The sequence below is a fragment of the Lissotriton helveticus genome, chromosome 4_1 (assembly GCF_964261635.1).
Source record: "Lissotriton helveticus chromosome 4_1, aLisHel1.1, whole genome shotgun sequence".
Taxonomy (NCBI): domain Eukaryota; kingdom Metazoa; phylum Chordata; class Amphibia; order Caudata; family Salamandridae; genus Lissotriton; species Lissotriton helveticus.
Window position 1 is genome coordinate 1123006387 of NC_136063.1, and position 27699 is coordinate 1123034085.

A 27699-nucleotide genomic window follows, 5' to 3' on the forward strand; every position below is an offset into this window, starting at 1 on the left:
TGGACCCTTTTCGACCCTAACAGTATATAATGAGACACCCAACAAGAAGAGTTGACTTTGAACATCTAACCTGAGGGTAGCAGCCATTGTGTGATGTGACACCCACCACATGAATATATCTACTGAACAGGTCACTTTTGCACAGCACTCCATGATTTGTGGTCATAATTGGATGACCACACACAATAGTAATTTTCCGGGAACGCCAGGGAAGATGAGAGAATCGATAATACAGGAGTAATGATGTGAACTGTTGAAAGATGGGGGTGAAAATAAGCTGATGCCTGTGAGATAACTGGAGGTACTCTGGCTGTGAGCAAACTGCGGGCATCTACTGAGGCAGAGGTCATTCTCTGCTGGCAGGGTATTACTTTAACAATTGAAGAAAAGTGGTTAGCAATACACTGGATTGGCCTCTTGCTCAGCTTCAGCAATCAGTTGAGATAACAACAATTGACACATATGAACACTGATAATAGAGAAAATTGACGGCAAAAATGTTTTTGTCTGTAGCATTAATTAAGGTTTTGCGGATGATTCACAAACTCCACTTTGCAGTACATATAACAGTACTACTCACATAATACAAAATGCAATTCATAAACCTAAGTGCTTAGAGCTTACACTCCTCTTCTTCTGTATTTTCCGTGTAAAGATATCTACCAGCTGTGCAGAGATCTCCACACACGTAGGTATATGATTTGGTCATAAATTGTGATAGTAAATGTCTGGAATACTAAGGGGATTGGCTAGATAAGTGGGAATACTTACCCTTAACTGTTAGGGGTTTAGGGAAGGGTAAGTAGGTGTTTAGTGTTGGAAATGCAAATTCAAACACTCACCCTCAAAAGAGAGATCCCATTGCTATTCATAAACTACATTTCTAAAGTTACTATAACTAAAAAAGTCCTAAAACAGTCTACCCTTAGAATAAAGAAGATCTAGAGCTGCCAATTACAATGCAAGAACTTGAAAGCGCCCTTAAAGAACTGGCGCTGGGGAAGGCTACCGGCCCCGATAAACTTCCTTTAGAGATATACCATATACTGTTTCCCATTATTAAAGATGATATGTTGGCAACGTTTTTAGATGCCCAAAATGGAAATCCCCCCCATCATGGGACGATGCTAGTATAATTGTATTTAAAAAGAAAGATAAGCCGCCACATCTTCCTGGGTCATATCGACCTATTTCTCTTATTAATGTAGATGTGAAACTCTACTCTAAAATTCTTGCGAATCGGCTGATTCAAGTTGTTCCGGCACTTGTCTCCAATCAACAACATGGCTTCCTTCCCGGTCGTGGTACGATCAATCACATACATCGTGTCATTGCAACTTTAGACTATGCAACTGCAAATCGTACAAACGTTGGTTTGGTGTTTTTAGACGCTGAAAAAGCGTTTGATCGCGTTGCATGGGTATTTTTATGGGCGATCTTGGGAAAGATGGGGTTTGGACCGCGATTTATATATGCTTTACAAGTGATGTATAGACATCCTAGGGCTAAGATTTGTTTGTCAGGTCAAGAATCAACAGCAGTTAACATCACTCGGGGCACACGGCAGGGGTGCCCATGCTCACCATTACTGTTTGCCATGTACATAGAACCACTGTTAAAAATGCTGATGACATCTCCACATATACAATCTATGGCTTTACCCGGGGGCAATGTACATGTGTTAGCTTACGCTGATGATGTAGCGATCATAACATCAGATCCGGAACCTGCATTACACGAGATCGAAAACCTGACTCGTGAATTTGGTAATGTGTCGGGGTATAAACTCAATATCCAGAAAACACAGGTTATATGCTCACCAGGACTTTGCCCTAATGACAATCGGGTTACCACAGAGGCTAAATATCTTGGCATTAAAATTAGACTGTCGCTTCAAGAGTTAGTCACAGTGAATTGGTCAGATATATTACAATCAATTAGAAATCAACTTGAGAAAATTGAGTGCTTACATTTGTCATTGGTTGGGAGACGCAATGTTCCAAAAATGTCTATTTTGCCTAAAGTTTTATATTATTTTCGATCAGTACCATTGGAGATACCTGTATTACAACAGAGGAAACTACAATCTATAGCTGATAGATTTTTATGGGGTTGGAAATCGGCACGCAGGGCGTCTAAATTTATGACACTACCAATAGTACGCGGGGGTTTGGGAGCTCCAAATTTTGCATTATATTATTTGGCGTGTCTTATGCAGAATATTAAGTATTTTGCGATGGGTGGAACTCCCCTATATTTGAGAGCCCTGATATTTTTTCTCTTTTACTTGGCCCACAATCTCAGCAAATGCTACTTCGTTTTTTAGAACCCAGTTATTATAAAAGAACCAGATTTAAATTGGTGGTGTCTGCATTTAAAGGATGGCGGTCCATACAGAAGCTTATCTCCCTTGGGCGTATTAATTTCTATACTCCATGCAACTCTATAGAACTGCTTCCGTTAATATTCTGGGATTATACTATGGGTATATGGGGGCAAAAAGGTATGTTAACTATAGGCAATATGGTTAAAGATGGCACAATTGCCTCTTTTCAGGAGCTAAAAGATATCTATAGTCTCTCCCAACATGACTTTTTTAAGTACTTACAAATACGGGATTTTATTTTTAAACACCCAAATGCTTTACCGCTTTGCCATAATGACTTCATCGATATGCTCAAAAAACCCTCACGTATTGGGACTATATACAATCATTTGGTGAATTTACAACAGGATGATTTGGGATTGCAGGAATCCAAATGGTGTAATAGACTGGGCACACTGGTTGTGCCCTTTCAAGAGTCAATTTATATAGCTGATAAAATTATCTTGTCTGCCAACCTATACTCACAACATTATAAAACTTTATTTAACCGTTATCATACGCCATTTAAAATGATGAAATGGGGTAATGCTAACAATGGGAAATGTTATAGATGCCAATCTGATCAAGCAGATATTGTACATATATTTTCAGATTGCCCAGTGTTAAAATCTTTCTTTATATCTATAGAAACATTTCTAGCTTATATCACAAAGTGTGATGTCACAATTTCAAGAGAGATGATTATTTTTGGTTTATCTAATGATAATAACTTGTTTCCAGGGTATCAACACAACAGATATGTTTTATTTATGGCTATGGCGGTAGCTCGCCTATGTATATCATCAATGTGGTTGAAGCCAGAAGCTCCTATATATGAAATGTGTCGAGCAAAGTTTTACAATGTTTTTTATTTAGAATTTAACCTTTACCGGATTAAATCTGTTAGGAAAATGCAAAAAGGGTATAAAATTTGGCAGGCAATGATTGATCATTTGGATCCATGAAAAAATGACTGCTCTCTCTATGTTTGGTTCAATATGATGATATAGTTGCTTATATATCATGATTTGATATTGTTTTTTTAAATATTTGATTATTTCTGATTCTGTAATTGCTATATAAATCTGTTTGTCTTTTGTGGCTTTGAACTGAATCAATAAAAAATAAAAAAAAATAAAAAGAATATGGTATGCAGCACACATGCCCATGAAAAGGTACTGAAACCCACTGTGATAGAAAATAATGGCGACACGGGCTAAAAATAACACCCCATAGGAAGTAAATTTAAAATCATTCATTATTTTTACTTTTCAAAAAAGTATATACTATTTTAGTGTTGAAAAGTTATAGTACATTTACATTTAAATAACTTATAATTTAAAAGATACTAACTATAAAAAAACCTTTTTAAATTAAAAATTAAAAATCATTTCCAATTAATTAAACATAACTATTACTTAATACTTAAAAATATAGAATGAAAGATAAGGTAGGATGAAAGGGGCCTTCTTAACTATAGCTTTCAGTCCTGTTAACTCTGACCCAATATGGTGTTCTCGCTAAGCTAAGGTCAAAGAACAAGACAATCTTACCACTTTTCCAAATGGGTTTCATCAAAGGCATCAAAAGAGACTTGCGTTAACCTAGTGCGCAGGATTTACTCTTTGAGATAAGACTGCAGCCGCTTTATTGTACATTCTAGATTTTCCATAGGTGTTCAGTACTATTGATCAGTCATTTATTTGATGAAAACACGAGGTGCTGAATATGACAAAAGATTGCTCAATTTGCTCAATCCTACAGTCATTGCTGAGTAGTATGTTTTAAAACAATCATAATAGTCAAACGGAGTCTGGGATTATGTAGGGGGTGTGTTCTAGTGCCCCAGCCTATACATTTATTTTGGTCTGACTGAATTTAGCCATTAAAAAAAATAACCATCCCACCAAGGTTAGGTTTGATTATGGCTCCCACCTTAATGTGTGTAGATGACTGCGCTTTTGTCACATACTTAAGTTGGAATGCAACATAGATTATAACTTGTGCATGCGTTATTTTACTGATAATGAGTAATACATCATGCTACATCAAAATGTATGTAGTGGAGTGGGATACTAATATGAATATAAACAGTTCAATTTAGTACACTAGTATTGCTATCTAGGATTAGAAGTAGATGATCAATTATACTTGAACTCAAGGGTAGTTGGCTAAAAATACAATGAGAGGTCTGAACCACTGTAGCCACGTTCTTGGTGGCTTATGTACTGTATCACTTAAATGGGCCTGTGTGGTATAGTGAATTCTAATGATATTCTATGATACTCCAATGAAGTAGGTGTAACTGGTCTTTCGTCTACATTTAATTGAGATCCTTCTTTGAAGACAAGCTTTGGCCCTACCTAGTTCTATCCTCATACAATCTATCAGAATGAAATAAGCATTGAGATCTGCAAATGGGGCAGCCCTCCAAGCAGCAATCTTTTGTTGGAACAAAATCCAGAAGGCAGATTCGAACGTATGATATTGATACATTTTCTCACATGTGGAATAGCTTAATATCTACATAAATCTCAATAATCATTCTTATGCATACACAGCACTTAAAAAGGGCTTTCAAGTTAACTGATACATTTCTGATAGTAGATTGGGATACAATGACTGATCAGGCTCATGTTAGCTCAGTATTTGGACAAAATATCGGAAACACAAATATCGTGGGACAGACTATCATGTGAAAAATGTTGAGGAAAAGAATGTTATGTAGGCCATTTAATATGGTTAAGGAAAGTTCTGCTACATATACCTCCACACATATGTATCTTGATGTTAGAAATGGTGTTTTTGGTTGGCTAGGTTAGACACCTAAGCCAGGCGGAACCCACCACTCTAGTCAGGGTAAGGGAGTTACACACCCAAGATGACCCCTGCTCACCCCGTTGGTAGCTTGGCGCAAGCAGCCAGACTTATCCCAGAGGCAATGTGTAAAGCGTTTGCAATATACACACACACACCAGTGGAACACTAAACACACCACAAAGGAGACTCCACACAGGATTATATACAACTATCTCATATACTGTATATAACACAAATAGATCACAATCACATAAATCATAAATCACTTTTGCCAACTAGGCAAGTGCCATAACATCACAGTTAGTGCAATAAAGTTAATACTTTTAGGTTGCCCACATCATGAAAACACAGCACACCATGACTGTACACATTATGCAGGTCCTGAAATGATATTCGTTATCCTCTCATTACAAGGTTAAAACAACATAAATCATAATATCAGGGCATGAAAGGCAGCAGTTAGGTAGGTAGAGAAACACTTAAAACATAAATGCTGTGCATACTAGGCCATCCTGCATTAGTACTCCTTATCCTGACTAAGCAAGGCATACCTTCAACCCCATCCCGGAACCGAGATCCTCAAACTGATCTCCACCTCCAAACCAGCCTCTCATCCTTGACCCGATTCCCACCAAACTGAGACGTTCCACAGCCCCGTTCTGGTGCAAGATCATTAACAGCTCCCTGAGAACCGGCATCATACCTGAATGCCTCAAAGTTGGCCAAGTCACGCCACTGCTAAAAAAAACAGGCCTTGACTCCAAGGAACTGAATAACTTCAGACCCATCTCCAATCTACCCCTCCTTGAAAAATGCATCCTCCAACAACTGACTCAGCACATGGATAACATTAACCTTCTTGACCCCCACCAATCGGGTTTCAGAAAAGGCTACAGCACCAAGATCGTGATCCTAAACATCACAGACAACATCCACAAATCCCTTGATACCGACCAATGCTGCCTCCTCATTCTCCTAGACCTAGCAGCAGCCTTTGACACGGTTGATCACCACCTTCTCATCAAGGCTTTAAAAGAAAGGGAAGAAGCTGATGAGGTGGTCCTACACTGGTTCTCATCCTTCTTACACAGCCGCTCACAAAGGATAAAAAAAAACTTTACCTCCGGCCTACAGCCCGTCAACAGGGGCGTCCCCCAAGGTTCAGTGCTCTCACATTAACTGTTCAACATATACATGGAACCCCTCACCACCCTGCTCATAAATGCTAACATCCCTTTCTACCTCTATGCAGATGACACCCAAATCTATCTAGAAACCTCCTCCATTGGTGACATTCACAGACCGAATGTCACTCTAAAAGAAATCCAACATTTGCTGTCGCTTAACCACTTAAAACTCAACCAAGACAAAACCAAAATACTCCTCATCTCCAACAAAAAGGAGAACCCTCATATTTTAGAATGGCTAAAAGCTTTGGAGGCTCCTAACGGCAATCACACTCTGACCCACTCTGTTAAATCATTAGGAATTACCCCAGACTCAAAACTCGACATGGACAAACACATCAAGAACTCCGCAAAGAGTGCCTTTGTCAACCTGAAGTTACTCAACAAAATAAAACCATTCATCCCAACCAACGACCTCAAACAAGCCACCCAATCACTGGTGCTATCCAGACTCGACTATGGGAATACCACCCTCACTGGTACAACAAAATCCTACCTAGCTCCCCTCAAAACTGCTCTCAACGTAGCAGCTAGAATGGTCACTGGAATCAGGAAATACAACCACATCTCACCAGCACTCAGAGAACTAAAATGGCTCCCAATCAAACTGCGTGCCAGGTACAGAACTGCCTGCCTCACACACAAAGCCCTACACACAGGAAAACCTGAGTATTTGGCTGCCAAACTCAAGAGGGCTGGTCAGACAAGGAACCTCAGGCGCTCCAGTACTCTACTACTCATCCGTATGAAAACACGCAAACAAAAAACTGCTGCACAGTCCTTTGCTGGAAACGTGCCCAAAATCTGGAACGCCATCCCAGTCAATTTCAGGACTATCTCGTCCTTCACAAAATTCCCAAAACACCTAAAAGTTATTTTCCTCAACCGCTCCCTCCCGAATGAATAGCGGCCATCAAAATGCTATTCCCTGCTCGTCGTCTCTTCCAGACATTGTAGCTCTAAGACTAACCTCCTCCGTGCTATTCGTCCCCCAACTGCTCCTCCCCCCCTTAATTGGTTCAACCCCAAGACAACGTGCACTCTATGAGGTTATCTCAGGATTCACGGACTACCTCATTGCTACTCAGCACACTTGGACTTCCGAACCTACATGTAGAATACTGCTTTATTGTATTAACCCCAAGACAACGTGCACTCTGAGGTTATCTCAGGACTCACGTTCTACCTCAATGCTGCTCAGCACACTTGGACTGCCGAACCTATATGTAGAATACTGCTTATTGTATGAATCTTGCTCAAAAACTGTTGTGTAGCGCTCCGATACCCTCGGGTCAGGCTAGAGCTATATAAAACTCCTTAATGAATAAATAAATAAATAAAAATAAACACACATACTTTCTCACATCAGGGCCTAAACGTGCTGCAGGTTATGATTAAAACACATTTTTCACCGTAATCACCATGAGCACATAGGGTGAAACGTCCCTGCACTTCTACTGCACTTTATATGGTAGTTCCAATGCACAATGTTTAGCACTTGTGTGTCTTTTATAGGTATTAAAGTAATTCCAACATTGGGAAAAAGTCGAGTGGTATCTTTGTGGAGGATTCCTTCCCACCTGACTAGTGGACCCAATGATGTCCCCAAAAGTATGCGTGTACATGGGGTGGGAGCACCCCTCCATGCAGTGCTGTAGGAAGACCTCGCTGGGCCTCCCTGCCTCTACCTCAGAAACAACAGGGTAGGGATTTCTCAGCCTGCCCCTCTGACATGAGTATGACAATTTTCCACAAGATCTGCTGAGGCAGTCCTCTTACCCAAGAGTGGAAGAGAGCAGGACGGGTTCACTGCTTCCCCCAGCCCCACTCTTTATCAGGCTTCCTCGGGGCACGGGTACAGTGTTGCAAGCCTCCATGGACTGTTTGCACGTATGTTGTTTTCCGCTGTCGGGCCGGTCCATCAGCTTCTCACTAGCCCCACCCTCCTGAGCACGGCCTCGGCTGGCAGTAAGAGGGAGGGAGCTGACCTCCAGATGCTGGCAGGAAGGGGGATCCCTGGGGGCCTCCCTGTAAGGGATATCCTCTGGGACAGCAGTTTCCTTTGTTGTGGCCTCTCTGCAACCAACAGTTGGCATGCCTGCACAGTGCCTCAGGTTGCCCACAGCTGGTGGGGAAAGGCAGGCCCGGCAAGCAGGAAAAAGCTCTTACCACGCGCTTCCATTTACATAGGTGAAGAACAGGACAGTGCTTCTCCGGCACCATATAGAAGCAACAGCTTCAGGCCAACCCACCCCTTGCACATAGACAGCGCTCCTAACACAACTTTCTCAGCTTTGTTTTCAAGCAAGTTCCTTTTTGTTCTAGAAAGGATCGATTTCCCTGAGACTTCCATCAGGAGGTAAACTCTGTATCGAGCCCATGGAGATTTCTGCAGCACGATACCACAGCAGGGCAAACACAGTCATTCCTTTTCTGCTGCCCACAGATATATGCAGCAATTGCAGGCCAAACCGTCACTCACATATCAAAGGGCAGTGCTCCTCACACAGCTATTCAGCTCTTCTTCTTAGCAGGGTCCTCTTGTTGCCAGGAGTGATCTAAAAGTTCTGGGGTCTTAGGTCCAATACTTATACCCCAGTTTCTCATTGTAGTCTTTGTTTCGGAGTCACTGAGCTCACTGCAAACCATTTATGTCCTCCCTTGTCCAGCTTGACCACAGGGGGTGGAGACAGCATTGTGCAGAGGCGACACAGCCTATTCAGGTGCTAGTGAAAACTCCTCCCACCACTCTAAATGGAGAATGGTCTATCCTGCCTTGCTTTGAGTCACTCCGGAAAGGCAGGACTCCCCTCAACCCCCATTGTGACTGTCTAGAGTGAATGCATGTCCCTAGCTCCTGTCACTCCAAAACCAGATGGTGAATACACAAACAGGCAGAGGCACACAGAATGGTAAAGCAAGAAAATGCCTACTTTCTAAAAGTGAGAAAGCAAAAGACACCCAATTGATGGACGGAATGCAGAACAAATCAAAACATTCTCCTCCAGTCAAGAGATCTGGGTTAAATCCATCATTCTTTTGCTCACCATGCCACCCCAGTTTAGACCTGGCCATATGCAAGTCAGTTTTAACCCTGTGCCTCATGGGAACAGTCCAACCCGAACTGCCAAGCCAGGTCCTCCCTGGACTGGAAACAAGCATTCTAGGACCGGTTTAGTGGTTTCACCCCTCTTCAGCCAGGATAGCTTGATTCCAGTGGCACAGTGAACCTAGGACCCACGTCTGGGCATACCTGGCTCGCTTAGGGCGAGAAAGCAAAAGACACACAATAGATGGACAGAATGCAGAACAAATCAATCAAAACATTCACCCCCAGTCAAGAGATCTGGGTTAAATCCACCATTCTTTTGCTCACCATGCCACCCCAGTTTAGACCTGGCCATATGCAAGTCAGTTCTAACCCTGTGCCTCATGGGAACAGTCCAGCCCGAACTGCCAAGCCAGGTCCTCCCTGGACCAGAAACAAGCATTCTAGGACCGGTTTAGTGGTTTCACCTCTCTTCAGCCAGGATAGCTTGATTCCAGTGGCACAGTAAGCCAAGTACCCACGTCTGGGCATACCTGGCACACTTAGGGCAAGAAAGCAAAAGACACACAGCGTTCTTTTTGCATTTGTCACCCCGAGTGGGATGGGTATGCTCCAACGTCAGTCCAGTGCTCTCCATGCTATTGGAATCAAACTATCCTTGCTGAAGAGGGGTGAAACCCCAAAACCAGTCCTAGGATACGTGTTTCCAGTGCAGGGAGGACCTGGCCTGGCAGTTTGATCTGGACTGTTCCCATTGGGCGCAGGGTCAAGACTGATTTGCATATGGCTCGGTCCAAACTGGAATGGCATGTTGAGCAAATAAACAATGGATTTAGGCCCAGATCTCTGTACTGGGATGAATGTATGATATTGTTCTACATTCTGTCCATCTATAGTTCTTTTTGCATTTGTCACCCCGAGTGGGACGGGTATGCTCAGATGTGAGTCCTGTGCTCTTCATGCCACAGGAATCAAGCTATTTTGGCTGAAGAGGGGTAAAACCCCGAAACCGGTCCTAGGATGCTTGTTTCCAGTCCAGGGAGGACCTGATCTGGCAGTTCGGGCTGGACTGTTCCCATTGGGCTGAGGGTCAAAACTAATTTACATTTAGCTGGGTCCAAACTGAATGGCATGGTGAGCAAAAAAACGATGGATTTAGGCCCAGATCTCAGTACTGGGGTGAATGTATGATATTGTTCTGCATTCTGCCATCTATAGTTCTCTTTGCATTTGTCACCCCGAGTGGGACGGGTATGCTCAGACGTGAGTCCTGTGCTTTCAATGCCACTGGAATCAAGCTATCCTGGCTGAAGAGGGGTGAAACCCCAAAACCAGTCCTAAGATACTTGTTTCCAGTGCAGGGAGGACCTGGCCTGGCAGTTTGAGCTGGACTGTTTCCATTGGGCGCAGGGTCAAGACTGATTTGCATATGGCTGGGTCCAAACCGGCATGGCATGTTGAGCAAATAAACACTGGATTTAGGCCCAGATCTCTGTACTGGGGTGAATGTATGATATTGTTCTGCATTCTGTCCATCTATAGTACTTTTTGCATTTGTCACCCCGAGTGGGACGGGTACGCTCAGACGAGTGTCCCGTGCTCTCCATGCCACTGGAATCAAGCTATCCTGGCTGAAGAGGGGTGAAACCCCACAACCGGTCCTAGGATGCTTGTTTCCAATTCAGGGAGGACCTGGCCTGGCAGTTCGGGCTGGACTGTTCCCATTGGGCGCAGGGTCAAGACTGATTTGCATATGGCTGGGTCCAAACTGGAATTTCATGGTGAGCAAAAAAACTATGGATTTAGGCCCAGATCTCTGTACTGGGGTAAATGTATGATAGTGTTCTGCATTCTGTCCATCAATAGTTCTTTTTACTTTCTAAAAGTGGCATTTTCAAACACACAATTTAAAAACCACCTTTACAAAAAGGTATGATATTAAATTTTGAGTTCAGAGAGCCTAAACTCCATTTCTCTATCTTGTCGCATTAGAAAGTTATACTTGTAGGATGTTACAAGGCAGCTCCCATGCGAACCTATGAGACAGACAGCCTTTCAATAGTGAAAAATGAAATACACAGTATTTCACTATCGGGACATGTAAAACACACCAGTGCATGTCCTAACTATACTGCACCCTGCCCATAGGGATACATTGGGCCTCCTTGAGGGGTGCCTTATGTGCAAGAAAAGGGAAGGTTAGGGCCTGGCACATTCCATTGGTTGTTTAAGCAATTTATCAACATCAACAACAGAGTTGAATTCTAATGTCCACCTGATTTTCTAATTTTGCCCATCTTTGAGCATGCATTTCTATTCACATTGCATTGTTATAACAGTACTTAGATATGTGAGAAAGTTGCATTTTAACGCCCTGAATGGGCGATTACCATTTATTGATCGAGATGCCACTTGTGTTACGCCACCCTATAATTTCACGTATCAAGCCCCATATGGGCATTGTGGGTGCTTGCACAACTACTTTATTGTGAGAACAACTCACAATCATGCTGTAAAAAACTTTAAAAATCATATTATACCACCTTTGATGGGCGATTACCACCTACTCATCATGATGCGACAAGTACCACACAACTCTATCATGTCATTTATCAAGCCCTGTATGGGCATAGCAAGTGCTCACACACCCATTTCATAGTGATACAACTCACACACAATGTATGTGGTCTACATGCAATGTTAAATGAACCTCTCTGTTCAATCATGTGACACTCAATTTGACATTCTCAATCTTGTGATTCACTACTTACTTAATTACTATACCAATTTCATTATATTCGGTTACAAGTGTATTGCCGTTTCCTCTCCACTGTTCAACCCTGTTGACATCTTTGTTTGGGTATCAATGATGTATCTTGATTCTAATCTATGGAGCAGCAATTGTCTATCTCCTCCCCTTATATCTTTAGGTACATACTCTATGCAAAAGAATTTCAACAGATCCCTTTTGCTGTCATGATGACTCTCAAAGTGTCTCATCACCGGATACGTTACATCCTTGGAGGCGATGGCTCTGAGGTGTTCCAGGATTCACACCTTAGTTGGATGTATAGTGCTTTCAATACACCTCAGACCACATGGGCATACTACACAGTACACTCTGTAGCTCATAGTACAGTTCATGAACTTCCTGATTTTCATAGGTACCTTAAGACCTGGTACATCATAAGACAAGACTTTGTTACTGTTTTTACACGCCTTGCATTTTACCCAAGGGAAGAAACCTGTTACTCTTTCAAAAACAGTTGGTCTATTTTCCTTTGGACAGTGACTCTGTACTAAGTGATCTTTCAATGAATGTGCCTTCCTAAATGATATCACGGGTGATCCAGGTAGATCTTCCCCTATAATGGGGTCTGATTTTTGGATTTGCCAGTTTCTTCGTAGCATATTCCTAATCTTGCTAGCATTGCTTGAATAGTTAGTAATCATTCTAAAATCTTGTTGGCCTGTCTCTTTCACCTTTGCTCTTCTTAATTTGGCAGTTGAATTATCATTTACCTAATCCAATCTAGATTTAACTTCCACCTTCCTTTTTGCCTCAATTAGAATGTCCCTTGGGTACCCTCTAATCATGAACCTTTCTATGCTATCTGTCGCTGCTGCCTGGAAATCGCACTCCATGGTGCAATTTCTCTTGATGCGTAATAGTTCCCCAGAAGGTATGCATTCTTTAATTTCTCAATATGGCAACTGCTCACATGTAAAAGGGAATTCCCCGCAGTCGGCTTCCTATGCAAAGTGGTGCACAATCTGCTGTCTGAGGCAAACACTGTTAGATCTAGAAAATTCACAGATTCTTTACTGATTTCCCCAGTGAATCTGAGGTTCAAATCGTTTTCATTGAGCACTCTTAAATAGTCATTGGCTGACTGCTCAGTTCTTTTGTAAATGATAAATAAATCATCAATCTATCTGTTCCTGCTAATTACATTGCAGCTCCACTTATCATTGGTGTCCCATCAGGCCACCCGCTTCTCCCACAAGCCCAAAAATAAATTCACATAGCTGGGGGGAAGCAGGTGCCTATGGCCGTACCTTGTATCTGCCTAAACAATTGGTCCTGGAACATAAACATTTTATTGTTCAAACAGAAGTCAACAAATTCCATCAGCATTCAGTTGTGTTCAATAAATTTCAATGAACGTCCATTCAAGAAATAATTAACTGCCTCCAGGCCTTTCTTATGTTCAATGCTGGTGTAAAGATTTGAAATGTCAAGTGTGATCATCACAAAGTCTGACTCCCAGACCACACCTTCAATTCACCTCAAAACTATTTGGTATCCTGTGTATACGAGACCAATTGTGTTACATACTCAAACAGAAAGTAATCCACATATATTGACATATTATCTGTTAGACTGCCCTGTGATGAAACTATAGAACGGCCGGAAGAGCTTGGTTTGTTCTTATGAATCTTGGGAAGGTGGTAAAAGGTCGGTAGGATTGGATGTTTGCAGCCAAGAAAGGTGTACTCTTCTTCTTCTAAAATGCCTCTTTGCGGCCACTTAGCAATAAGCTTGTGATATCCTTCCACACTACTCTCAAGTTCTTTTTTCATGAGCTTCATGTAGCTGGAAGTATCATTTAACTGTTTAAGTGCTTCTTTTCAATAATTCTCGGCTGTTAGGAGTACTAAATTTCCGCCTTTCTCAGACGGTTTGTATACAATAGTTCGATCTTCTTGTAGACCTTTCGCTGATTCCCTTTGTTCCTTAGTAAAATTGCTTGCAATTCTTCTCTTGTCCTTTTTTGTTTGTAGTTTCATCAGATCTTTCGTTACAGTTTCTGGGAATATGTCGATAGCATCCATAGGCATTTGTGGAATGAATTTAAATGTGGGTTTAAATGGACTTCTTGGGTCCACTTGAGTGATTCCCAACTGTTCAGCTCTGTTTCTTTTTATGAAGGTTGCCTCTCTACTGGGATTCTCTTCATCCTGTAAATTCTTCAAAATAGCCAGTGTCTACAGATCATTCACTGTCAGGAGATCCATGTCCGTATCCACAGTTCTGGCATGACTTTCCCTACAATCAGGTCTTTTTAATTTAAAATACTTGATTTTCCTTGAACATTTAAATAGGTCAAGCCTTGTTTGGGTATATTCAAATCTTTTAGAGGGCAAAAGGTAAGTCCTAACCACAAACCAATTTTTCCGTTGCTGTCGATTTCTTTGGGATCAGATTTACAATTGTAAGATTTTCAGTTATTAGCGTTTGTTCCCCTGTTTGCTTCAAGTGACTTGTGGCGAGGCGCTGTTGTCGCTTCCTCCAGCCACCCCTCCTCATTGTTAGTTTGTTCTTTGGTCAGGTGTTGTTCCTCTTCCTCCCCTGTGCCACCTCTGTCTGATCAGACGGAATTCCTCGTGAAAAGGGTGGATGGTTCACTAGTTGCAGCACGTGCTCCGCTCTTCTCGCATGACTGGTCTGTATCTGTAACATCAGATTCAGATGTCTCTCTTTGTTCCACAGTCGTGCGGTTCTTTTTATTTAACAATTGCCGGCACAGAGCATCAAATCTTTTCGCAAACGTGAGGACGCGCCCTTACTCATAGTCTGTTGCATCATGTTCACATTTTTCTTGTTTCCTATGCTTGATCTTCTGTTCATAACTTAATAGATGTTTCTTCATTCCTCTTTTCAATTTCTCTTGTTTGTTTTTATCCCCATTCTTGTCAATTTCACTCTCCAAAATACTTATTTCCTGTTGGGCATGTTCTCGATCACTCCAGGCAAATTTCACCAGGAAGACTAACATGCCTCTGGAGGAGTTAGCTGTGTGGTCAGCCCATTCTTCCAGCAATAACGGATCTGTATTCTCATACGCTGGAACCTTGTAAATTCGCAACCTTGCTGTATGTGTTGAACATCAATACAATTCTGGAAGGATGTTGCCTCCCACCATATTCTGGTCTCCCTCTCATAGAGCCTTTCCAATTTCACAAACTTCGTTTTAAGCTCATCCCCTCTGTACTCTAACGGGCCACCACCACTCTCTTTTCTCTGAGAATCTCCTTTCTTTTTAAAAATGTCCATTGTTGCTTCACGGCACGCTGCTTCAATAACGATGTAGAGGATTACATGTATAAATTCACCTAGTCATGTACTACGGCTCCCTTGCCGTGCTGCCTTACTACCAGCCCTCAAATGTATAATTATGTGTAGATTTTCTTACCGACACATGAAGCCAATACCTGCAGCAGACTTCCGATTCCTGGACTTCAATGCTTTTACACTCAGGTCACCGGTAGAGTAATTTGTTGCATGTAATGCTCAGAGGCGGCGGTGCAGGGAAATATATTTCCAGCTTCCCCAGATCACCTCTGTCCCTGCACTCGCGGGTGGGTACTGCATGTGCGAGGGCGAAATTACGCTTCAATATTCAAGCTGCGAGGTACAAAGATTACCAGCACTCACAGGAGCAGTTTTACCCAGATTTTATTTGGGTACAAGTACGCACAGATGCGTTTCGGGTACCGCCTTTCTCAATGATGGCGGGCGCCATGCAACAGCGTCAATAAATACACATTCCATTGGTTGTTTATGCAGTTCATCAACATCAACAATGGACGTGAAATCAAATGTCCATCTGATTTTCTCCTGTCGGCCATCTCTGAGCGTGCATTTCTATTCACATTGCATTATTATAACAGTACTTAGATATGTGAGAAAGTTGCATTTTAACGCTCTGAATGGGCGAGTATCATTTATTGATCTTGATGCCACTTGTGTTATGCCATCCTATAATTTCATGTGTAAAGCCCTAAATGTGCATTATGGGTGCTCGCACAGCTACTTTATCGTGAAAGCAACTCACAATCGTGCTGTAAAATTGAAAAAAATCTAATTATACCACCCTATTGTTTACCCCAACCGCTTTCACCAAGCAAGGTCGGTGCAGGGCAGCGGGGCACAGGACCCCGTTTAAACGAACCAACTGCTCGTGCAATAGCGTAAGTGTAGTCCGCACTCTGAGAACTGTTCAAAATTAATTTATTGTGGCGAACGTCTTTTCTACCAAACTGGTCTGTCTCAAAGCCTCACTGCAATAAATTAATTTTGAGCACCCTGAGTGCGTACTTCACTTGTGCTGGTGCTAAAGCAGTTGGTTGATATATATATATATATATATATATATACAGAAATATATATATGTGTGTGTCTGCTCCGCACAGACTTACATAGGTGAGTTCCAGCAATTCACTGTGTCAGTATGCCCGCGATGCCATAGCCAATCGTAGAAGGGCATCGACGATTCAAAAGGAGGGTGGGAGAACCAATTGTGACTTACGGCATCTGAGAAAGTTTGGTTAACGAAACGCGTCATGCTGATGGTTGATTAAACGATATAGAATAACAATGGTGCTCAAACCAATCAATCATTAAAGTAAAAATAATTACAGTTTCTTTTGTATTACGAGCTTAAATAAACTCCACGCTCTTGGAGAGAACAATACTTCCACATAAGGAAAAGGATGTGCAGCAACTGTATTTGTTATGAAACAAGGTACATTTATTCCAATTTATAAATTTTGGCAAAAAAGTTGGTAAGGTTGCTCCCAAGGGGGAACATGCAAAAGAGAGAAGGTGCTCAAAGCTTGGTGGGTGAGTGGGAAGATAATCCCAGAGTGAAGATGAAAGAAAATGAGGAAAGTTCAGTGTGGAATTGACTCAAAGTATCAATCTTAGTATCCTGGCCCAACAGTATTTTACCTGGTCTATTTACATCAATTCCTTACAATCACCGATTGTTATTATGTGAGGCACGTAATAGAGTTGGGACGGGTCCAGGTGTATGAGTAGATATTCGTCGACATTTTGACTTGGCTTGTGGCACATAGGGTGGTTGAGCCTTGGACTGCGAGTCTTCTTCAGGACGGGGATGTGGGGGATTAGGAGGCAACCAACACGTGGTTTGAAAACCTCATCCGCACGTGATAACTGGCGTGAGTGATAATTCAATTTGTTGCGCAGGAACGGTCATTTCACTGCCATGAGATTATTTACATCGGAAGCCACATCACGGTCTGTCTGGAAGCAACCAAATTGCACAAGTTCTGTGGTACGTAGGCACGGTAGCGGAGCGTCCTCGTGGTAACAGAGTTACCGCGAGGACGCTCCGCTACCGGGATACAGCTACCGGGATTCAGTTTCCACCTGAGAACCTGTGTGTGCTTGTCGTCTTGGAAAAAGCAAATAAGTGTGGTATTTGGTATTTGAGTACAGCCATGGGCACTCTAACGAGCAACGTAAAGAACAAGGAGGGGAGAGAGGGTATTTAGATGGATTCGTTCTCCCTAATAAATTATGCATAAACAATAGGAATCCACAATTACAATGGAAGGGCTTCCCTACAATGGTTGGGAGCACCCAGTGTTGGTAAAATACCCCTCACACACCAAAAGGACCCTTGTGTCATGCTTCATTATTGGGGTCTTAGCACCCCTCTACGGGATGCGGCGTGCTGCGACCTACGATTGCGCGGGAGCACTTTTTTAGATGACTATGTGTGGTGTATGTGAGGGTTTTTGTTTTATGTGCGTGAGTGGTGAGGTTATCGGCGAGTGATGTTTAAAAAGGGCCTGGCTCGTGGGGTTGACTCAAAAATAATTTTAATGGGCCCCCGGGCTGGCGCTATTAAAAGGTGAAAGAAGCGGAGGTGTGGTATGCAGGGCAATGTGCATCACCTCCTGTGTGTATGTGTCAACATGTTTTGGAGTCGGAACTCCTTCTTCAGGACGGGGTACACAAATCCCCACCTTACTCACGCGGCGGAGCCGCGTATGGGGCAGTCAGGAGGCATATTCTCTTAGGCTTCGTAGCGAACCGGCACGAGGACCCCTACGTTCCTGAGGCTCATGAGGCACTGGAATTGATTCATAACAGTCGGCTGAATAGCGACCAAAGAAATCAAATTTTGTAGGTACATTGCATAACCTGCACTATATCTCACTTTTGTAAATAAATCACATTTTAAGTAGAGAAACGTGACTAAGGTGGGGATTTGTGTACCCTGTCCTGAAGAAGGAGTTCCGACTCCGAAACATGTTGACACACACACACAGGAGGTGATGCACGTTGCCCTGCATACCACACCTCCGCTTCTTTCACCTGTTAATAGCGCCAGCCCGGGGGCCCATTAAAATTATTTTTGAGTCTACCCCACGAGCCAGGCACTTTTTAAACAACACTCGCCGATAAGCTCACCACTCACGTACATAAAACAAAAACCCTCACATACACCACAGATAGTCATCTAAGAAAGTGCTCCCGCGCAATCGTAGGTCGCAGCACGCCGCATCCCGTAGAGGGGTGCGAAGACCCCAATGATGAAGCATGACACCAAGGGTTCTTTTGATGTGTGAGGGGTATTTTACCAACACTGGGTGCTCCCAACCATTGTAGGGAAACCCTCCCATTGTAATAGTGCACTCTAAAGAGCACCCACCTTTAAAGAGGTCTGGCGGATTTGGTGGTAAATGTGTGGTGACTAAAATCTTTTTGGTTACGCCAGACCCCGCTTACCTGGAACCTGTGCCTGATCATCATTTAATGGACTGCGACTTCGTGGGAGGTTACTGCCTACTCAGACGGTGACAACAGGCCTAATATCAGGATTGCAGTGGTGAGGTGATTGATCAGGTGAGCTGCTCACCGCCCACCACAAGAGCAGAAGGCAGGCACGGGGAAAGGAGCGACACCGCCCACTGGGGCTAATACTTATGTTGGGTATCTGCTCCGCACTGACTTACATAGGTGAGTTCAAGTAATTCACTGTATCAGTATGCCTGCGATGCCTTAGCCAATCATAGAAGAGCATCGACGATTCAAAAGGAGGGTGGTAGAACCAATTGTGACTTACGGCATCTGAGGAAGTTTGGATAATGAAACACGTCATGCTGATGGTTAATTAAACAGCAGCTTCCACCTGAGAACCCGTGTGTGCTCGACTTTTTGGAAAAAGGAAGGAAGTGTGGTATTTGAGGGCAGCCATCGGCACTCTAAAGAGCACCCACCTTTAAAGAGGTCCGGCGGATTTGGTGGTAAATGTGTGGTGACTAAAATCTTTATGATAACACCGGCACCCCGCTTACGTGGAACCTGTGCCTGATCAGCATTTGATGGACTGCGACTTCGTGGGAGGTTACCCCCTACTCAGGGGTTGTCAACAGGCCTAATATCAGAATTGCAGCGGTGAGGTGAGGGGTCAGGGGAGCTGCTCACCGCTCACCACGAGAGCAGAAGGCAGGCACGGGGAAAGGAGCAGACACCGCCCGATGGGGCTAGTACTTACGTTGGGTGTCTGCTCCGCACGGACTTACATCGGTGAGTTCGAGCAATATATATATCTTACCTACTGAGTAGTGATAGTTAGGACCCTGTTTCCATAGGAAAAATGTTTTTGACTAGTCTATATCTTTGGCGCCGTTTGACGGATCACCATGAAATTTCGCAAAATGGTGTCACGGTGATTCTAGTTGTGCATGGAAAGTTTTGGGGTGCTCCATGATGCAGGGATGTGAAAAGGGGGTGGTAAGAAAAAGTGTGTTTACTGATTTAATTCCCATAGGGGCTTTGAAAATGAGCACAGCCCGAATTGCTGAATGGAATTACACCGAATTTAGCAGAAAAGTAGCTTTTGGTTCACCGATCACACTTTCAGTTATTTTATGTAAATCCATTCAGCAGTTTGCAGGATAGTAAAGGAAATCCAAATTTGTATATCTGTGGGCGCAAAGCCTCATGCAGAGATCTGCCGAGCTCTGATTGGCTGCCAACTCTTCAACCAGGAAGTGTTGGCAGCCATGTTAGGACGCGGCTTCCGTCAAGTCCCAAATAAAAATGCAGCAAGCAAAAAAAAGAAAAAGGGACAAGCATGAATACCCCAACCCTGTAGCCTTGATCCTAGAGTCCCGCAAGGATAAAAAAGCATTAAAAAAATTTGCAGCAAAATCGCAAACATTCACAAATTTGTGGCAAAAATTGAAAACAAACCAGGAGCGGTCTCCCGCACTTATTTGCAAAGAAAGCCCCTGGTGGGCCATGTCCCAGGGGCATTCAAAGATGCATGCACACAGGGCCCCCTCCAAGGGCTAATTTATGACCCAGCGACCATCACTTCCCCGGGGCTTATATTTATAGTAATAGGAAGGGCCTCATGAACCCCTTCGTGCCCCGGGGACCACCACCTCCCTGGGGCTATGAATGAAAAAAAGGAGGGGGCTGCCCGGGGCCCCCCTCCTGAGACTCTTATGTCTTTACTAGTACAAGTTCCTGTAGCCATTCCCCCATAGTCCTCTCTGTAGGAAGGCTGTGTTGTTACGCAGCCCTTAACAACACTTAAATATTGTACTTCTTGCAGAAATATAATGAAACATACGTGTGTTTGAACACTTACACTTTGTCAATTGTGTTTTGCTTTAAAGAGCCATATGGGCTTTATGGTTCCTAGGTGCTTGCTATGGTGAGGCATCCAGTGATCGCCCTGCCGGCTATGGTGAGATGATTCACTTATTCACTACCCCCGACCAAGAGAGAGAAATGTCAAAAGTGCACGGGAGGCTGCAGTGACAGCCACAAAAAAAGAGTACATGACGGGAGCTAAACTAGGGGGACATCAATGATAGACTTTGACGTGAGCTTCAGGAGAAGGGTTCACGGCTGTGTGCAAGTACATTATGTTAGCAGGTGGGAGGCTGTCTTCAAGTGCCTTACAGAGAGAGTTCTTCCATTAAACCTACTTTAAACCCTTATTGTGTCACAAGGGACCACAAGATAATGCCAGATCGCAACAAATAGTCCCACGAAATACCCTTATTTCTAAGAGAGGATAGGTGCACAAATGGCAATCTCTCATTTAGCATGGTGCTTGAATATCTTTACAATGGAACTGTCTTGAAGATCTATGTCTGAATTAAGAGTGGAAAAGTGTAAGTTTCACTATGGATGTTACACCTAATTTACTAAGGTGTAAGCACAGGTGTTTGTCTGTGAACTATGTGCACATATGCCTCAGTTGTACAGTTTACGGCTCATACTTTTAAAGTTTTGGCGCTTCCAGTGGAGTACCAAAGGAGGAAAGAAATCCTATGAAAATGTTATGACCAACCACTCGGGGTAAGTTAATGAATTTTCGCAAACAAGTGCAAATGCATTCCTCATTTGTTATTTAAACCTATGACGTGTTACTAAAACGTAATATTTAAATCTGAAATATCCATCTGTATGTCATACTGGACGTGTGGGAAAATGCACCTATTACCCACGCTTTCTTCGAAAGGTCTAGGAAGCTGAATCATAAGAGAAACAGTTTACATGAAAAAAACTGACAGTTCAAATAAAAAATAAATCCAGATATTTAAGATTAGCATTTAGGTAATCTGTAAAATACAGCAGTTTAGTTTTGGGAATACAAGCAAAAGTATGTTTCATGTGTAAATGTCATACTCCTAATCCAGCTTCTTTCAACTGGCATAGGAAACACCAAAGGAGGAAAGTTTTGCATATGACTCAAATAGTAACAAAACAAAGTAATTTTTGGGGAAAATGTTGATCCGTTTGAGCTGGATACAACTTTTTAAAGTTGAAATTGGCAAATTGTGCAGAAAATGGTAGATTAAGTGGCAAGTGTGGTAAATTCTTAATTATGCAGAAAACTCGACTTCTGCACCACCACATAATCGTAGTGGCTCTGATCAATTTTACATACATTTTAAAGCAGACTTGTTACGTTTGTGTATGTTTCTTATGTGGTATAAGGGGATCAGTTCTACCTCATGTTCTCATTCTTAGATCCAGGTTACATGCGCTTTGGGGTGGGGCTCACAGAACCGCTGTTTTAGAAGCAAAAATTCAACTAGCTGTAGAAGAAATGCTTTTATTTTCTCCACAAACAGTACAAATATGCTACCCATTGTATGTTTTTTTAATTATTTTTTATTACAATTACACAAATCAAAGTATGCATCAAGTTCAACCCTGCTCTCCATGGATGTTAGGGAAGTTTAATTTTTGTTAACTTCATAATGAAAAAATATTCAAGGAGTGTGTGTGTTTATGCGTATAATGTCCAATACCATAAAGTTGCTTGGCTTTCTTCTTATTTGCCCTTTAAAAAAATTATTTCAAACTGTTTTTCATTTATAAACTTCAGTTTTGCATATGTGGCCTAGCACATAATTCCACATTAGATGTGTTAGATATCTTGTGGGTGTATAATTAGACTACCAGTCTCGGGTTTAATATCGTATAGCATATAAGTGTGTGCTGACTGTCGATTAGTCAAGAGCCTATTAAATTGTCATTAGCTGATGTTACGTACTTCTGCTTAAGATGTTTGACATTTGCGATGTGGAGAAGCAGGCTATATTATACTACCAAGGCAGGGCCGGATTGGTAACGCGGGCACTCGGGCAATGCCCGAGGGGGAGGCATCTGAGTTCCAGCTGTGGGCTGCTTTTTTGGACAGCCTGGGGGGACGATTTGGGCGGTGTCTGTGTTGTTCGGATGCCGCTAGCGGGCCAGTGGGTGCCTGATTGGCCTTTCTGGTGGAAGATGGGCATCCATTACTTCCCTTTTGTCAACGGGCAGAGGAGTCTCTGAAAAACCTACTCACGTTTCTGCAGGAACATCACGCAAAAGATGAGAAAATCCACTACTTCATCCGATCACCTGCCGTACCCAACGTGGTCAAAGTACAAACAGTAACCATGGGAAGAAGGGAATAAACAAGGAGGGAAAAACACTACAGTCCCAAGTCGCACCCAAGTCTATGTAGAATCAGAGTGTCAAAAAGGATGTACAGTAGAAAAGAAAGGGAAATAGCAGGAGAAGAGATATGTTACACAGAGTATTCCTAATGTTGTAATTACTATTCTTGTTATAGAATATGGGATCTACCTTTAGAGTTCCCTTCTTCCCTGTGGGCTGAGAACTGGGGTGAATGGTAGAACATAAACATCTAAACACAAAAGGACACAAATAAAGATACATAAACTGTCATTCTGTTTTTGGTGAGAAATATGTGCTCCGTAATGTAATAATGTTGCCTACCTATTATAAAGCTGGAGCGGCTATAAAGAGAATCCTGATAGTGGAAAAACTAAATAAAAACTGTTAGGTCCCCTTACTTCTGGAAACCTCAAACAAAAGAAAACTAAGATCTCTACACATCATGGTCTTAATTAAATTAGCATTTTAGGGATTTCATGTGCATCCCAAAATACACAACAAAAAACGGTGGCTACCTCCATAGAAAATAACATATTCTCAACCAGTACAGTAGAAAAAAAAATCCTAGTATTAGGGATCAGAGGCGAGAAGAAACAATCATTTCTGATACACACAGGGTATTCATTTTCTACCGCAAAATAGATGATGGAAGAGATGCGCGTAGGAGCCAGGAAACAGAGGAGGCGGTGCCAGCGGACGCCGCGATGAGAGAGGAGCAAGAAGTGAGGAAAGCCAGAGTGGCGGTAAACGCTGCTACAAGGCTCAAGCTGGAGGCACGAAGACGTGATGACACACCGACCCAGAAGAGCTGGAGAAGATCTGGAAATGGACTAAGTCGATCCGAATGCTAGAACGGGAAGCATTCCCCTTTGGGGGTGGCACCCTTTTGAGTTCTGCAACCGTTTGCCTGAGCATGCTCCAGTGCTGGGACGAGTCGCGACTGCAGTTCGCTGGAGGTTTGTGTCCTGCAGACATGACATCACTCCCTTTCTCTCGCTGGGCCGGCCCATTATGTATGAATACTGAGAGGGGGCAGCGGGCCTGAGCAGAAGTGGCCCCACTTGTTTTCAGGTGTGTTTCACCAGTGTAAATTAATTTGTGCATTATTTTTTTACCCTCCCCCTTTTTTAAAATAAAATTTCGCCAAAGCAGTGTTTTTCGGAAAGGCAATATGCAAATGTGGGCCACTTTTTTTAGCGTGCCTGGGCCAATTTTTAATCACAATCCAACCCTGCACCAAGGTCGCCAATATCAAGCCCTATTTGATATTGGGCAACCAATGTCTGTAAACTGTTCCTTTCCTTTTTGTTTACACTTCTGAAATATCAATAAAAAAGGTTGAAACAAAGTTGGGCTGACAATGTCTGGAAAAGATGAAGGCAAAACAGAGTGCAGAATAACGAGCATGAAAGGCAAAACAGAGGGCAGAAAAGAAAGCAGGAAAGGCAGAAGAGGGTAAAACAGGGGGCACTCAGACACTTACACACCCACATGTAGATCTACTCTGGGACTCACGTACCCACTCACAGACCTACTGAGACACCCATACTCCCACTCAAGGCCCACTCAGACACTCAAGCACCCACCCACAGACCCACTTAGACACTCACAGATCCACTCAGAGACTCATGCACTCACTCACAGACTCATGCACTCACTCACAGACTCATGCACTCACTCACAGGCCCACTCAGAGGCTGATGTACTCACTCACAGACCCACTCAAAAACTCACACACCCGCCCACAGACCCACTCAGGGACTCACACACTCGCTCACAGACCCACTCAGGGACTCATGCACCCACTCACAGACCCACACAGACATTCAAACGTCCACTGAAACATTTATGCAGCCCCTCCCAGACCCACTCACACACCTTTTGAGACACTCACACACGCACTGAGACACTCATGCACTCACTCTCACACACACACACACACACTCTCACACTCTCAAAGGTAACAGGTTACACTTAGGAAATAACATTTAAAAAACTTAGAAGTTCACTTAAAAACAAAGGTTACAGGGAAGTTATAGTTAGGAAATAAAATGAAAAAACCTTAGAAACTCACTGAAAAAACCTAAGATTTCACTTGTACAAAGCCATTGAAATTCAGCAGTTATAGTTACCTCGGCTAACTATGACTCATGCCCCTCACATATTACATAATTTGTGACGTGGTCAGTGACATCACTGATGGCATCACTAATGACGTCTCAAATTTACATCACTGATGACATCATCCAGTGATTGTGAGTGTTTTCTAAATGTGTATGAGAGTTAAACATATATACTAAGGTAATACTAAAGTTAAATTACTATATCTTTTGTACTACTGAGTGATACAATTTCTAACTTATAATATGTGAGGGCTGTGTGACTGTATGTGTCTATGTATGAGTGGTTGTGTGAGTGATTGTTTTTTACAAAACTAACTTAACTAAACACACTTTATAACTTCTTAATTTATAGTTATAACATAGTTATAATTTGCACCTCATCCAAATACTACTATAACTTATGCACCTCCATACAGTGTTGTCAACACACAAGATAGACTAAATTAACTATAAATCAAGCCTTTCCCATTCACTGCTTACACTCTTTCATATTACATCACTTATAGCATGTTAAATCATAGTATACATAGCAACACTCATGCCATCTGAAATTACATAATTTATAAGAAGAGTATGCAAGGTAGAGGGTTGAGTTGCAGTGTTTTGGTATTTGTTGTAAATCCAATCAGCCTTTTTTGAGAAATTATTGTTAAAAGTCCTTGGCAGATCCCCAGAGCCATGTGGGTAGGTCCAAAATGGAGCTATCTTAAACCAAAATATTGAAAAAGATATGGTGGGCTACAGCTACCTTAGTACCTGTGCCTTTTACCTTGGTGCTCAAGATTTTCCCTCTGTGTAACTGTGGTACCAAGTTTAAAAACAAAGAGAGAGAGCAGGGTCTGGTCTTTGACCACCAATGTACAGGCCATAGCGTCTGTACAGTGGGGGTTCGCTGTCTTCAGGGTCACCCCTCTGCAGTGTTTGACTGGAGGCAGTGTGTATCGGGGGTTGGACACCTGTGGGAATTATAATGTGTACAATTTATAAATCAGTAAAGATTGGGGTATTAGTAGTACTCTGTGCTGAACAAGGTAAAGGCTGAGCCCACCTAATGTTGGTTGCAGAGGCACATTTCAAAGTAAGCTCTGGCTTGAAGCCAAAGCCATATGCAAAAATTTGTGAGAAAAGCCAGAACATTTGTTGACAATAGATTATCCACCAGTAGATGGGGGTACATGCCCATTTTAAATAGAGTGGGTAAATTATATGTAACAAACATGTTTATATGGGGTGAATGTTCATTTCCAGACCTTCGCTGAATATTTTAAGGCATTGCAAATTGATGAATAACGGAGAAAGCAAGGGTAACCCACTTAGGGGGGGGGTTTCTCTTACACTAGGTTTATAAGCATAGCTCCAAGGTTGTGTGCCATGTTCCTATCCGAGCCAGGAATGTGTGTATTGTATTTTTCCAAACTAATGAGGATTGTCCATGAGGCCTGGCAGAAGATGTCTTATCAGGGGCAAATGCACAGTTTTAAGTCAAACCCTTGACTTAAAATTGGAGGACATTTAAAGCCTTTAAGAGGGTGATCCCATTAAGGTGAATGCAAACTACTTTTGTATTGCATTCACGGTTTGTAAAGGGGGGTTACCTTATTAAAGTCTATGGAGACATTTTGTTTTAGGTGCTTGAACACCAGTAAACATAAGGTAACATGCACAAAATGTGAATGTCTTGATAGATATGCTATTTCTCCAGTATGTAGTTAAAAGTTATATCCATTATCACTTTATTGGTGATAGAAATCTGGACATAGGTATAGCGTGTTGAATTACTTCAGTGAGTGATTGAACGTGCCTGCAGGGGGAGGTCTGGGGAGTCTATAAAGCTGCCTTAATCTATTTGCAGGGTCATTTGTGGGTTTGCATTAACTCCTGATGGTCTCTTTGCCCCTGTGCCCATGTCAATAATAGGATGCTGACTGTAACAAATTGGGATGCTTGTTGAAAGCAGTGAGTAGCCATCTCAAATAATAATCAAAGGTCAGTTAATTAACCTGAGCTTATCCCCACAGTCATTAAGGCACAGAGCTGACAGGCTTAAGTTAGATGCTATGTGTAAAGTATGTATGCAGAACCACAACAGTTATAAAGTTAAAACAAGAAAAATCCTAAACTAATTTAGAAAAATAGTAACCTTTAATACATAAACAGAAACATGGCAAATAGCCAATAGGGGAAACCTGAGTTATACATTTTTAAAGATGGAGTGTAAAAAAAGTGCCAAAACACATCAAGCGCCACCAACTGTGCTCATCAAGTTGCGCTTGACCGATAACTAGGTGCAAATGAGGCTGACTGAAATGAAGTGTAGATCGAATACAGATACTAGGTTCGACCCAGTAATGTTTTTTAACTTCGGAGTTAGGGCCTGAATTAGATCTTGGCAGATTGAGTGT